At 33.1% G+C, this 14,397-nt stretch overlaps 1 long non-coding RNA gene and 1 pseudogene across 5 annotated transcripts; one reads left to right on the top strand and one right to left on the bottom strand.

Moving 5' to 3' along the window:
* Positions 1 to 1,061: 1,061 nt before the first annotated feature.
* On the bottom strand, positions 1,062 to 3,170 carry LOC148193758 (putative protein phosphatase 2C 74; annotated as a pseudogene).
* Positions 3,171 to 5,538: 2,368 nt separating this feature from the next.
* LOC148193759 (uncharacterized) lies at positions 5,539 to 11,435 on the top strand. 5 transcript variants are annotated; one of them, XR_015781859.1, is made up of 8 exons: positions 5,541 to 6,332; positions 6,435 to 6,526; positions 7,611 to 7,678; positions 9,022 to 9,102; positions 9,335 to 9,446; positions 9,988 to 10,054; positions 10,262 to 10,454; positions 10,955 to 11,435. It is a non-coding gene; the product is annotated as an uncharacterized LOC148193759 (long non-coding RNA). The 5 variants fall into 5 exon arrangements; XR_015781860.1 differs by lacking the exon at positions 9,988 to 10,054 and having other exon boundaries at positions 5,539 to 6,332; XR_015781858.1 differs by lacking the exons at positions 10,262 to 10,454; positions 10,955 to 11,435 and having other exon boundaries at positions 5,550 to 6,332; positions 9,988 to 10,108.
* Positions 11,436 to 14,397: the final 2,962 nt, after the last annotated feature.

Genomic DNA, 14,397 nt, shown 5'->3' on the forward strand with positions numbered 1-14,397 from the left:
ACATGCTTGTAAATGGATGTTACGTTCTTGAGTCTAAATAAGTTGTTAATCGCACAATTCTTTAGTATTACGAGTTTCTTGGGAAAATGATACCTAGTCTTACCATGATTTATTACTTGAAGCGATTCGGTGCACTTGCCGAACCATCTATCAGAAAACTCTATATTAAATTTTAATAAATTATTATTAATTCAATCTTTATTTTTTGTGTAATTTTGATTAAGTGATTATTATAATTTTTAGTAGTGTATAAAAATAGATATTTCATTAGAATTTAAAAACTTGAAGTAAAAAGACATTCAAAATATTTTTTAATTTGAGTTTTTTTCCTTTTATATTTTTTCTAAAAATATTTTTAAATTTTATCAACTTGATTTAATTAATGTTTGTAATTTTAATAAATGTTTGCTTCTCATGAAATTTTATTTGCTATTCTAATTTGAAATATATTCAATTATAATTTCTTTCTAAATATTTCATACTAAAGAGTTGAATTTTTTTTTATATTAAATATTTGATAATATTATGTTTTATTTTCCATATTCTTTTTTATTAATTAATTAATATTAAAATAGTAAGTAAGCACGTATGGATATGAATATATACTCGATATTTGGTAAAAATGAAAATAAGACAAATTTGATACTAGTTGAATGAGGATATAAGGATGGAGATAATTTTTTTCTCTTGAGATGTTAACGAAATTATCCACTCCATTGTCATCCCTATCCAAGCATATGCATAATTTATGAAGATATAACATTTCATGATCATTGTTCAATAATAACTTTTGTCGGTGTTTAACCTTAACCTTCGATTCTGCTCAATAACCCGTTGAATCATTAGAAAACTATTATCAGTATAATTTGATTGGTATGTGTAGAATCCCAAAATTATTTTATTCTCTTGTCAGATATGTGGAAGAGTTAACACATCACACTGAGAAACAATTGAACATGAATAGAAAAGGAGGTATGCATAGTTCTTCATTGAACTTTGTAGTATCCAAGCCAGAAAAAAGTGTTACAATTTATTAAAAGTTCATCGCACTAGGCTGATAAAAGAAAATTCTTGTAGATGAAATCAAACCAGAATAGAAGGCTAAAATAATTGCTTTCTTCTGCTTTTATGTCCAAACAAAACCTTCTGGCTATACTATTTGTACATTGTAAGTTGCTCTAGTCCCCCCACCTCCCAATAACATTATACATTTTGATTTGTACAGTTCTTATTGAGTTAGGATCAGCTTCAACTCCCCTTAAGCTACTGAGATCATTGCTATTATGATTCAAAATTGAATCCAGATAACCTACAAGAGCTTCAAATTCTTCCTTTTGATTCTAAAACTACTCGTGCCATTTACACTTCGTTACATTCAGTATTTACATCTCTAGATTATGACCGATGCAGGTGCTTCAGAGGGATGTTGTTGCTCACACTCACATTGTGTCAGGATTGGGTTAAAACAGTTTGATCCTTCAGGAACAAGCATATGGCTGTACAATCATCAACCATGGAAACATACTTACGTTTCCATGCTTTAACTGCATGGTCCACTAACAATTTAGCTGCCATGGACCTTTTTGGTGCTGAAGCAACAATGTCTATTACTTCACTGTTTGTTAGCACATCCCATACCTGTAAAAGAAAGAAATTTTAGACCTTTTTTGATTGAGATATAATTTGGGGAATGATAATTGGTTGTTGTTTATTGTTTGAAAGCTCTATTTGATCAAATGTTTGAGATCTTGATACGAAAATGCTTACCCCATCAGAAGCCAGAACCACAAACTCATCCTGCTCTGTAAGTTTTCTGTATGATACATCAGGGACTGAGATGAGACCATAATCTTTTAGGCAAAAATTTCCGAAGGCTCTTGCCATAGCCAGTCCAGGGCGACTCCCATTTGGCCTCCATATTCTATTTACTCTTGGTTCTTCATTTACAGAAAATATTTTACCTCCGCAATTAATGATTCTTAAAGCTTCACCTGAGTGACATTGAAGAAGAAAAGCAAGTTAGACACAGGGACATTTCAAAGAGTGTCTTATCTAAATAAGTTCTTTTAGCTTATTTCAATAAGGTTTAGAATCAACTTATCAATAACCTCTCCTTTGATTTGATAAGTTCTTAATGAATAAGGGCTTAACTAATCTATTTAACCAAATTTTAAGATCAGAAAACTTAGATTAACAGTTAATACCAAGACCTACTTGGAATATCTGGGGTCAAGTCAACAGTAAGTTGAACAGGAATAAGATGGTTGTCATCTGCTCTTCTGCAAAGAACTGCACGTGAATCCCCCAAATTTCCAATTATTAATTGGTCACCCTGAAATTTAAAAAGGGGAAAGAATGTGGTTAATTATAACATTCTTGCAACATTGACAATGAGATAATGAAATTGAGAATGTCTAATTGTACCTGTTTGATAACAGTTACAGCAGTGCTACCTCCAGAAAACCCTTTAGAGTCTATGTTCTTAGCAAGGTATTCATCCATTTCAGTGAAGCACTTCATAAAGCTTCCCTCCCATGAAGAAAAGGACGTATTTTGGTTATCCTCAACATGCACTTTACTATGACTACTTCCATTTGTAGCATTAGTATCATTGTGTTTGATGACCTTTTGTTGTGACTGTTTGATTGATGCAGAGAGTTTTGAGGGTAGTTTGTCACGTATAGACTGTGAAAACTTGTGCCCCAGAGGACCATGACCATCAAACACCCCACAAAAGATCATGTCCTTTTGCAGTGAAGTCCTGATAACGTATCATATAACCATTAATCCAAGCCATGAATTTATTCACTACGAGTCATTATGTTTTAAGGATGGAAACCCCTTATAGTTAATTTTATATCTGCAATTTCACCTTCTAAAATGTAATTTTCAACCTTCTTTAAGGAAAACAATTCCAGGCAGATTGATTGAAAGGGAAATATAAAATGAAGCCAAATTGCGAACATATACATCAAGAATCTTACCTTCCACACAGTCAATGCATCTTGATTAACTCCTTTTGAACCCTTTTTGCTGTACATTGATACAAACTCAGAGGACCCTCTTGACATGATACGGTCCCCACCGTGTTCACATGCACCATCATCATGGTTATGGTTGCATGAACATTCCACATCATGTACTGAAACACGACTGCAACACCCTCCCATGATGATATCTCAAATGCAGAAGAACAATTGCCAAAGATTTCCGGAGAAAACAAGTGAGGGAAAATTGCATTCAAGGAGGTTGTTTTTGTTTTCTTTAGAACAAAGGATGATTAGACCTTGAATTCGAATGAGAAAAAAATGTTGGTGTTTTGCCTTTTATCCGCACTGGTTTAGTTTGTTAATTTTCGTATTAAGTTGTCGCAATGAACTTAATTTGGATTATGAGTTGATTACTTGAACTGGTTCAATTCTAATTTAGATCAATATCATCCTAATCTATCCACTGTATTTTCTTTATTTGAGGATAATATGGATTTGAAAGCTAATTTGACAACTATATTTCAGTTGTTTTGTGAGTAAGCTTACAAATAATCCGAATTGACAAGTAACCAAAAAAAAAAAGAAAATGTTTTCTTTTTTACAAGTTAAGTTAACCCGTAATACATAATTAGTTTTTTTTATAAAATAGAAAATAGTTTTTAAATTTTTGTGCTGTATGAAATAATTTTTATGCCCAGTTTAATAATATTTACCGTATGAATCATGCTTACTTTTTTTAAAAAATAAATATTTTTTATCATTAATTCAACTCGAACTGTTCTCAAAAGTTTAAAAAATTCTGATATTTTTTAAAATGTATTATTTATAGTAGTTGGTTATAATAACTTTTAAATAATTAAAATTAGAATAACTGAATTTAACTATTTATTTCTGATTACTTTAACCCAAAAATCCTTTTAATTTTTTTTTCTAAGTTTTACGAAGAGAGTTTACTAAAGTATTTATTCCTTTCTGCCACAAACAGAGTATAGATGATATTGCGCTGAAAAGTATATATATTGTATTTTAATAAATAATTAATATTATTTTAATAAAGAAGGTCATTTGATTTTGAAATAAAATATTAATAGCATAATAAATGTAAATATAAACGTATGAGATATGTAATGTTATTTTAAAAAGTTAACGCACAAGTATAAATTTGGATACTAAAATAATAAATTATTAAGTAAATAAATAATATTATTTTGCATTTTTAACTGTACCAATGATGACATTAACGTTTAATATTAAGTTTGAAATTATATTCCTTTGACAAAAGAGTTTGAAATTACAGTTTAAAAAATAAACTAATTGTTGTATTTATATAAATATAATAAAAAGTTTAAGTTTCAAAAATAAAATTCATTCGATATTAACCTACGATAACAGTTTGCCGATATATTAATTATAGAATAATTAATTTATAATTAACTAAAAAGCCAGATACATAATAATCTGATTTGAGATATTATTGATTATATTTTTTCCTCTAAATTAATTTGTTATTCACGTAATTTGAACCATCAATATGCTTAGTTATAACATCCTAACTCGTTGTTAGCTATTACTTCAAATTTATTTGTTTAGAATAACTAATTAATAAAAAATAGAAATAGTAGTTATATTACAATATGAATAGCATTTATAACAAGAAAGAACAACAACAATCTCATTAAGTATTCAGAGGAAACAACATTTCCATCACGTACGCTGGTTAAAAGAAGCTCCATATCCATAAGATATGTTTCAGTAGGGGTTTAGAGACCAAGATCCGAACCTAACAACTCTGCACTGCTTCTTCTCTATGCTGCCTTTACTGCGTTGTGTTTCTCTCTCTCTTCTCTGATTCTCTGAGCAAGATGGGCTGGGTACCTGCAAAGGCACTCCGACGCTCAAGTCAATAGGGGTGTTGTTCGAATAAGAAAATCTCTCTTAATTTTCTCTTAGGGGAAAAACGTACCTTTTTTCTGGTATTCATTGTGTATTTAAAATAGTGTAATAAACCGTTTACCTGAAAATCCGGTCAGTTACTGTAGTTGACTGTTTAGAAATCGTAACCGTCAAATCGTGTGCTGATACTGAGTCAATTACTTCCCTGATATATAGCCGTGATTCACGGCGCTGGTTAGTCAAGATGCATAACTGCTTATTCGTAACCGCTAGATCACAATGTCGCGTTCTGTATGTCGATCATCCTCCGTGCCGACATAAGAGAACGACGTGTCGCACGCCCGCCTCATGTCGTGACATCACTTATTCGGTTGTCGAGTATCAAGTGGTCGACAACGCCATGTGGTATCATGTCATTATGGTCGGTTACAAGAAAAATGATGATTATCTACCGATAATTATATACGGATTTTGATTCGTATGTAACATAAAAATTACATACAGATATTATATACGGATCCTGAAAAAAGAATTATATACAGATTTTTCATATATAAAATCCGTATGTACTTTGAGTACTTGGTGGCGGGAGAGTTTCCTGGGGCGGGAGAGTTTTCTGGAGATAACATCCGTATGTAAGTGCTATAATGCGTACGTAAGTAAAAGTAAGTGTTGTTTTACTCGAAATTAATTATTTTAAAAAAAGTTGAAATTATATTTCATTAATTTGAAGCTGGTTTGGTAGAACACTCACTCGAGGTGTGTTCACTCAAATCTCTCTCAAGCCCTAACTCTACACTCTTAGATTTCTCTGCAACCCTAACTTTAACTCTCCACTCTCCTTCTCTATTTTCACTTTCATATACAGAACCACTTCCGAATCTTATGGTTTCATCATCCTCTTCACTTTCCCTTCATTTTTAACCGATTAAAACCACTTTTCTACTGATTAAAACCCTTTCTGCCATTTGTTCTTCGATTTCCACCGATTAAACCTCCATTTGCGCCGGTTAAACACTTTTGTACCGATCAATCTTGTGTTTGAACCGATTAATCGGTTCATTTTATGTTTCTCCCCATTTTTAGGGTTCCTTCGGTCCAGATTAGGGTTCTTTCTCCATTTTGGAGCTTTCCCGCAATCGTTCTGGCTTCTATTCATTCGTTTAGGGTTTTTTAACATTTTCTTCCAATCATTCTCCGTCTCGCTCTTGATCTCGAGTCGAGTCCGCATCGTTCTTTTGGTCATCTCCTTGGAGGCTCTTTCGTCAAGTGGCCGCAAAATCAATCACACCCGACGACGTTTCAGCGCTCCTTCGAGCCTGCTACTCTTTTGAAACCCAAAGAAGAGGTTGGATTGAAGATTGAAGGTGCTGTAGGGATTGTTTTGAACCAAAAGCAGGAAGTGGTGACAAAATCTGCTGTGGAGATTCTAAACGATCAACATAGAAAGTGAGCAGTATTCTTGTGTTCTTGTTTCATTTCAAACCGTTATGAGATTTAATGGTTTTTCATTTTGATTTCTTTTAAAAAAATTTCCCTCTTTTATTTTAGTTCGGCTCCTGTTGCACGCTTGGCAATGACGCGTAGGGTGCGTCCTCTCGTTTCATGAAAGTGGGGTTGATCAATTAGTAGAGATAATCAAGGTACATTTTCTTTTGCTCTTTAATATCTGGTCCTCATGTTTCGCCTCATGAGCTTACTTTTCAAAGTTGCAGTCTGTTTGTTTCTTTCTTCAATCTCAGCTTTTATTTTATACCTCAATGTTTCCTAGAAAGTATCAAATTTTTGTGGTTCACTTTGTGTATCATAGTCTAAATCTGAAGCCATTTGCATTATGATTCACTCTGTTTTACTATTCGATATAGGAGTAGATTAATCCATTATACTTTAAAATAGTTGTTCATTATGATGTTCACTTTAAATATTCATTAAAGTATTACTAAGATTTGATATTAAAGAGCATGTTTTCGAATACATGTCTAATCAAAGAAAAGTATTATTTGGATTTATGTATTCCGTGATTTGGTTTATACATTCTTTTGCCATAGGAGTTTATAGCTTCCATATATTAAGGCCATGGCTTAGCTAATGCTGTGTTTGACCCTTACAATCTATTATAATGTCAGGCTCCATATCAGTGGAGCATTAGATCTCACGGAGAAGATAGCTACTGTTGGCTTGGAGAAAGCCATTATGATAGTTCTATCTCTTGCCATCTATATGTTACAAAGAATTTGACAGTTTTCATTTCTTTAAATACTACCTACATCAGAATATATGAATGGTGTGAAATTTTCTCCTGATATACCTGAAAAAGTGAAAATATACTGTGCCAATGAGACAATTTATGCCCCTAAATGTATGATATTTTGGTTGTGTTTAAAGCTGTAGATCATGAGTGCCTAAGTTAGGAGATCATGTTTTTGGGCAAAGAAGTAACTATCATGATTTTTCGAATATTAAATCTAAATTTGTATGTATGGTCATTGCTTCATCATCCATGCCAGTTCCTTTGCTTAGCAACTGGACATGTTTTGAAGAGCTTTAGCGGGGTTCGCTTTATTGTTTTATGGTAACAATCCCAGTAATAGTAGTCTATGGATGTTATAATTTACCCACTCTTTCAGGACAATCCTCTGTTTCAGTTTCAAGATAAATCCTAACCCAGATATATCTATTATATTGGCTTGATTTTATAATAGAAAACATTTCTACATCATTATGCAGACTGCTAAGGAGGCCATGACACCAATTGAATCTACATTTTCCTTGGATGTGGCTTCCAAATTGGACTGGTGCGTTTTTTTCTATTGGCTTTTCTGGTCAGATCGATGTAGCAATCTCAGAGGGCATAGTTATTTGTAACCAAATTATTATGGAATGTGGACTACTTGATATAAAGCAATTAGTTATGAAAGGAAATTAAATATTTTTTCTAAGATATAAAGTAAAGGTTTCTAAGATATATACGTTAATAAAAAATGTTTTTATATTTTAGAGGATATTATCTTTTACAACAGTATGTGTATGGCTCCTTTCTTCTAATCACTAATGCTAATGTTGTGTTGGATTGTATTTTTAAAACTGCTATTGAATCACCATTTCAATCGTCATGTTTCTATTTTTCTTTTCATTTTAGCTGCATGTTCTTTTATTTTATAGCTTTTCTTTCTTGATCTGTTTTCTTTTTCTTGTATTGAATGGCCCCATCATCTTGTGTTTTGGTTGTGTCAATTAAAATCGATATTGTGTAGTTCATTTTTCATTCTACTGGAGTATTTTTGGTCACTTGATATTTGAAGCAAAACTATTGTCCCAAAAAAGATGTAATCCTTAAATTTCAACAATTGTTTCCACGTTTCAAACCAAGCTACACAGAAGGCACAAAGTTTTTTTCTGTGTAACATATTCTATAGTTTTCAATGGAATTGGTTAGCTTCAAAATTCTTATTTCATAGTCATTACTCATTAGTCTACAAATATAGTGCCAAACTTGTCTCATGAGTTAAATACAAAACTACTCAGTGCTTGTCTATTTACATTAGACTCATTGTCTTGGCATGTAGTGCACACTATGCTCATTTCATCACATTATCAATGGTGATAATTTACATGTATAAATAATTTGGTTGTTGCCTGATGGTGATAATTTACATGTATAAAAAGACTATCCCTAGATGGCATGTATACTCTATAAAAGGGAAAGCCATTGGTTTGTTCATGGCATTTTTATTGACTCTGGGATTAGTGTGGAACCTGTGGAAAATAGCTACTACTTTTTTTTCCATATATATATATATATATATATATATATATATATATATATAGATGTAATAAAGCCTCTACTTGATGTAACAGAAACAACTCTGCTTCACTACTGTATGTAGTCTCTTAAGTCTCTTATCATCAACCTGGTAAAATATAATTTATTTGACCTGTCGTAGAAGTTTTTGTATTTGTAGTAATTATTATTTTGACAATGTCTGATATAGAATTTCTTACCCTGTCCTGTATTGGGGGATTGAATGATTAATGATTTGAAATTGAGGCAAGAATACTGAATTTATATATGGAAGCATATTATGTTGTTTATTTTAGCATTCAACCACATCTAAGTCTGAACTATGACAATGTTTAGGTGTGGAGGCTATAGTAAACAGGAACCTGGTGAAGTACAGACACTTCAGAAGCGAGTGTTAGCAGTGCTAAATGAGGCAAGGTATAATGTTTGGATCTTAACTTTTAAAATATAAGAGTTGTTTTCAGTGGATTTGATTTTCCATTCAGTAAGATGTGTTGGCCAGGCCCACTGAATATGTCTGAAATTATTTTTTTCTTTTTTATCTCTAACAGTAATAGATGCAAAAATTCAGAACGTTCTTTCTTTTTGAGGCCATCTAACTATTTGGACCATTTTTTATTCTTTGTCAACTGTTTGACTACTGTCCCAGGAATAATTTGGATGGTAAGATTGTTAAGAGAGGGGATTATGCGATAGCAGCAACGAGGGCGGTTTATTATGTTACCCCTGTCAATCACAGTAGTGCCTCAAAGTGAAACAAGGTTAATATGATTGTATATCTGGTATAATTGGACATGGTATTTCTTATTGTATTTATTTTTGGTCTAATAGAAGAATACACGAATGGGGTTCTGGTGTTAATAAACTCTTGCAATTTTTATTTTAATGAATATTAAAATGGCAATTTGCTCCTCCGATTAATACTAATTTGATTCTGATGTTAATAATTTTAACTACTTTATAAATTTTTGCTATTTTTGTTATTATATCACGCATTACTATATTATAAAATTGTGACTTTATAAATACTTAATTTGAAAATTTATTTTCTCTTATGATGTGACAAGATATAATTCTTTACTAGCAAACAAGTTTAGTAAAATTTTGCTGCAAAATACTACTTGTAAATATTCAATTGTCTCTATTATAATTGAAATGACTTAGACATGATCTTCGTTATTTTCTTCAATGATTGTCCTGGTGGCAACCAACCTTATATATCCTCGCCAATGATACTCTCTTTTTGTTGTAGGCCAGTGTTTATCTTAAAACAAGTAATTCATGTTTAACTTTTTTTTTCAGGGGCCAAGCTGAGAAATAATTTAAAGTAGAAGTAGAAGCTATTGGTCGAGTGCGACACAAAAATCTTGTACAATGAGTCATTCAAACCTTGATAATTAAAATGTCTTTTTCTTGAGCTACAGATGTAATAATTTTTCACTTTCTAGCATTATTAGTAAGAAGAAATAATTGTTCGATAACTTATTACTCTTTATATTGATAATCAGTGGAATATATAGCTTTGTTTTTTTTTTCACTTACATTGTCTTGAAAATGAGTTTTTGTTCAATGTTAGGTGCTTGCATTAAAGTATTTGCATTCCCTGCATGGGTTGAAATAGACACGTGGAAAGCTTGGTCTTGGTGCAAAGATGGTATTGATTGAGGAGATATAGGTCCAGGGACTAAATAGGAAGTTGACGTACGGGCTTGCTTTGTACATGTGGTGGAGAAAATGCAAGAGCTAATAAGTAAAAGTCAGGAAGACAGGTTAGTCTTTTCTTACCAGAATATCTTCCCCTCATGGCCATTTTCCAATGCATGTAGAGTTGGATTTCTTCTAAGGTTATTTACCAGCCCATAAAAAATCTACCAAAACATATTTGATGGAATAATAGCATTAGTCTTGATTATAAATTATGGATTTATCTTTAATTTTGGATGGTTCGTTGTGCTTAAACATTTATTGGTTTGTGATATATAGATTTTAAGTTATTTATCTTGTATTTATAATGACCATCCCACTATTTACTATCATGGTGTTTTTGGATCAGTTGCTTTGCTACTATTTGAGACTTATTACTATAACACAAAATAGATTCAAATAAATTCTTTTGTTTGTGTGCAAGTGTACGTACTAAAACAAACCATAAATCTAAACTATTGGTTCCTGGCAATGTGTTACATGAAATCTTTTGAGATTGATCATGTATTGTTTATATGTAAGTTTTGAAAGACTTTTAATTTAATGCATGAATTTAAACATGTAGGTTATTAAGGAAACAATTGATTCCAATATTACAATAGAATACAAGTCAAACACAGCTGATGATTTACATATGAGGAAGCCAGATATTAGCAAAGCGAAGGAATTGCTGATTTGGGAACACAAAATCCCACTTAATGACGAAATTCGATTCTGAATAAAGATGATGAAGGTAAAGGGATGAAATTTTCCTTTAGGAAGGAGATTTATTCTAATCTTCCATTTCAGGCTACGAAGGAAGTTAATTAGCATTTAGAAATGTTACCTTTAGAAGTTTAATTGTATATTAATTTACAATATGAAAATCAAAGTTAATTAGCTTTTAAAAATGTTACCTTTAGCAGTTTAATTGTATATTGATTTACAATATGAAAATCAACTAAGATACACGTGATTGTTAATTTATTTAGATGTTCATACTTAACTTCATCCATGTTTGTACACAGCTTGATATTATTCAAACTAAAAAAATATTCAATTGTGTATGTTTATTATGTTGTATTTTTAAGTAATTTATGATTGATTTATGTATTGCATTAGTTGTAAAAGCAATTTGATGGTTGTATTTATCTCTAGTCAGATATATAAAACTCCTAAAAGCAATTTGGTGGTTGTATTTATCTTTAGTCAGATATATAAAACTCCTAAAAGCAATTTGGTGGTGTAAGGATTACCTAATTTTTTTTTATAAAACTATAAAGTTATATACGGATTTATCCGTATATAATTTACATACGGATATCCGTATGTAAATTACATACGGATTTATCCGTATGTAATTTAGCTACGACAATTTTATATACGGATTTTTATCCGTATGTAAGCCGTATGTAATTAAGTGTTATATACGGATTTTGGGTCTTATATACGGATTTTAGCTGTATGTAATTCAATTTTTTCTTGTAGTGAGTGGTCGACAACGTGGGTCACGAGAAGGTCTCGCAGTGGTTTAATTGTCGTCGGGCTATTGGTCGACAGCTGGAGGATTAGGTATCCTATGGTACAAGATATATTAACATCAATGGATATTATGGAAAACTGTGATTTAGTTAGACTTTTGTTTCTACATTGAGTCGTCGTACCCATTTCCTGATAAATGACTATGAGGGTGAATTTAATGCACACATACACAACTAAATAAACTAATGAATCAATTTACACAACATTTTATATTTAAATACGATTATTTTCAAGTAATAACAACAAAACAATTATTAACTTCAATATATTTCACATATTTAGCTTACAATTATCACAAACATAACTTCCAACTCAATCCAAAATCTCATAATTCTCATCAATCTAATCATAAAGTATATATTATATAATTGATCATAAAGGATATGTTATATAATTATTATATGGTATATGGTCTAGACCGAACTATTGTAGTAACCCAAATATATACCGAATCATTTTAGCGTCCACCATGGGGCCGAGAGAATTGAAGTAACCCAATGGTGACCACGAGAAATATGGAGGAGCAACAGAGCACTAGAGAGCTGATAAGAGATATGCAAGCCTATATGCAGGCACAAGCGCAGACCATACAGGCGCAGGCGCAAGCATAACAAGAGATGCAACAGAAGCACGCAGAAGAGATTGCAGCAATAAGGGCAAAACGAGTTCCTCCAGAACTGTCCGCCTCAAACCGGGAAGGTGAAAACAATGGCAGTCATAATAGACAACCATTCGTTCATACCAACCCGATCGGTCAGGGAAGAAGGGAACCAACGCCCCTACAAACTATTCGACCTACCAGCTTACTTCCATTCACGACGGCCATCATGCAAACTCCTAAGCCGGAAAAAAAATCCTCCTGCATTAGAGAAGTATGATGGCTCGATAGACCATGATAATCATTTTAGGATCTTCACCAACGCAATGACATTCTACACGGACAATGATCTGGTCATATGTAGAGCCTTCTCCTTGTCACTAAGGGACAAGGCGTTGGAATGGTACAACACTCTTCTCCCAAACACAGTATATTGCTTCGCCACCGTGGAAACTCTCTTTAGAAGACAGTACGCCTCCAATCGAAAACAGGAGATGACACCGACGGAATTGGTAAACACCAAACAAGAGAAGGATGAAACCTTGAAGGCATTCATACAAAGGTACAATGAAGCTGCACGACGAGTTAAAGATGTGAATCACACTTATATCATCAGTAATTTGCCTTCGTGCTTATGACCGAGATATTTTGCTGAAAAGTTGTATGCTAGATCACCAAAGACTATGGATGAGCTTCAGGAAAGGATCACTGAGTTTATTCGTATTGAGTACATGAGAAACTCAAGAAAAAAACAACAACAAGGAGGAGGATAACGTTCAAGATGGGCATTTACATTCCCAAAATCTGCACAAGACAGGCTACATGTTACGTGAGGAACTCTTTTGTCAAGACAAACGGTTCAAAAAAACTACGAAGTGCTCACTCAGGCATTAACAATCACATGACAATCAAACCATCTACTGAATAGTTCCAAGGTAATCAATACTAAATCAAAAACGGAATCCTTTAAGATTTGCAAGTATCAAGGATAAAAACAAAGGCATTTCGTTACAAGAGATAAAACAGAAAGCATCACAACACGAACGGTAAAAGCGTTCAAAGTGACAATACATAAAAATCTACACTATGTAATAATTACAGGGGTAGTGTCATCCTTCGATGGGACCGCTGGATCTTCCTTCCAGTACTCTCAGCATTGGCTGCTTCTGCAACGACCTCCCCTTCAACCCTTGCTCCAACCTCTGAGGGTGGCATAGCTTCCAAGTCTGCTCCTCGGGAATGTCTCTTAGGGGCACAAGTTCCCCCTGATAAACATCCTTCTTCACATCAAAACCAACACCTTCAATAGACACGTACAAGAGCTAGGGAACTTGCCTCAGCGCCTTCTCAAAGCCTTGGGTGTGTTCGTAAACAATCGCCTTTCCCATCTCTTCCATTAACCCCTTATCCTCTTTAACCTTTTTGCGGAGGATGTTTTTTTCCTCCTTAGCTTCTCGTTCAGTTGTGCCAAATTTTTTGTTGAGCTTCATCAGAGTGTTGTTGTCAACCTTTAACGACACAATAGTTGCTTTATGTTCCTGGCTCTCTTTCCTCAGCGATTCTGTCTCGACAACAAGGTCGTCGTATTTTCTCTTCAGTGCAGTGTTGGATTTTTGAACATTCTCCATTATGCATCGAGCTTTTGCCAGTAGTTCCTCAAAATCCTTTTGTTTTTGTTCACACTGAGAATGAGCAACGATGGATTCTTTCAGTTGCGCCTGAGCGTTTTGTAGCTTAGTTTTCAGGGTACCTTTATCTGAGGCGTAAACCAGGTGCCAAGCCGCTAGTGCCGTTCAGCAAGCTAATTCCATAGTATTATTGGCAAGTTGTTGCTCTCACATGTTCTTAATCACACCCCTCTCGACGTCATCCATGTTGAAGTCTATTTT

Source organism: Vigna umbellata, chromosome 9 (genome assembly GCF_029865625.1).
Source record: "Vigna umbellata cultivar VRB3 chromosome 9, Vumbellata_1.0, whole genome shotgun sequence".
NCBI classification, from domain to species: Eukaryota; Viridiplantae; Streptophyta; class Magnoliopsida; order Fabales; family Fabaceae; genus Vigna; species Vigna umbellata.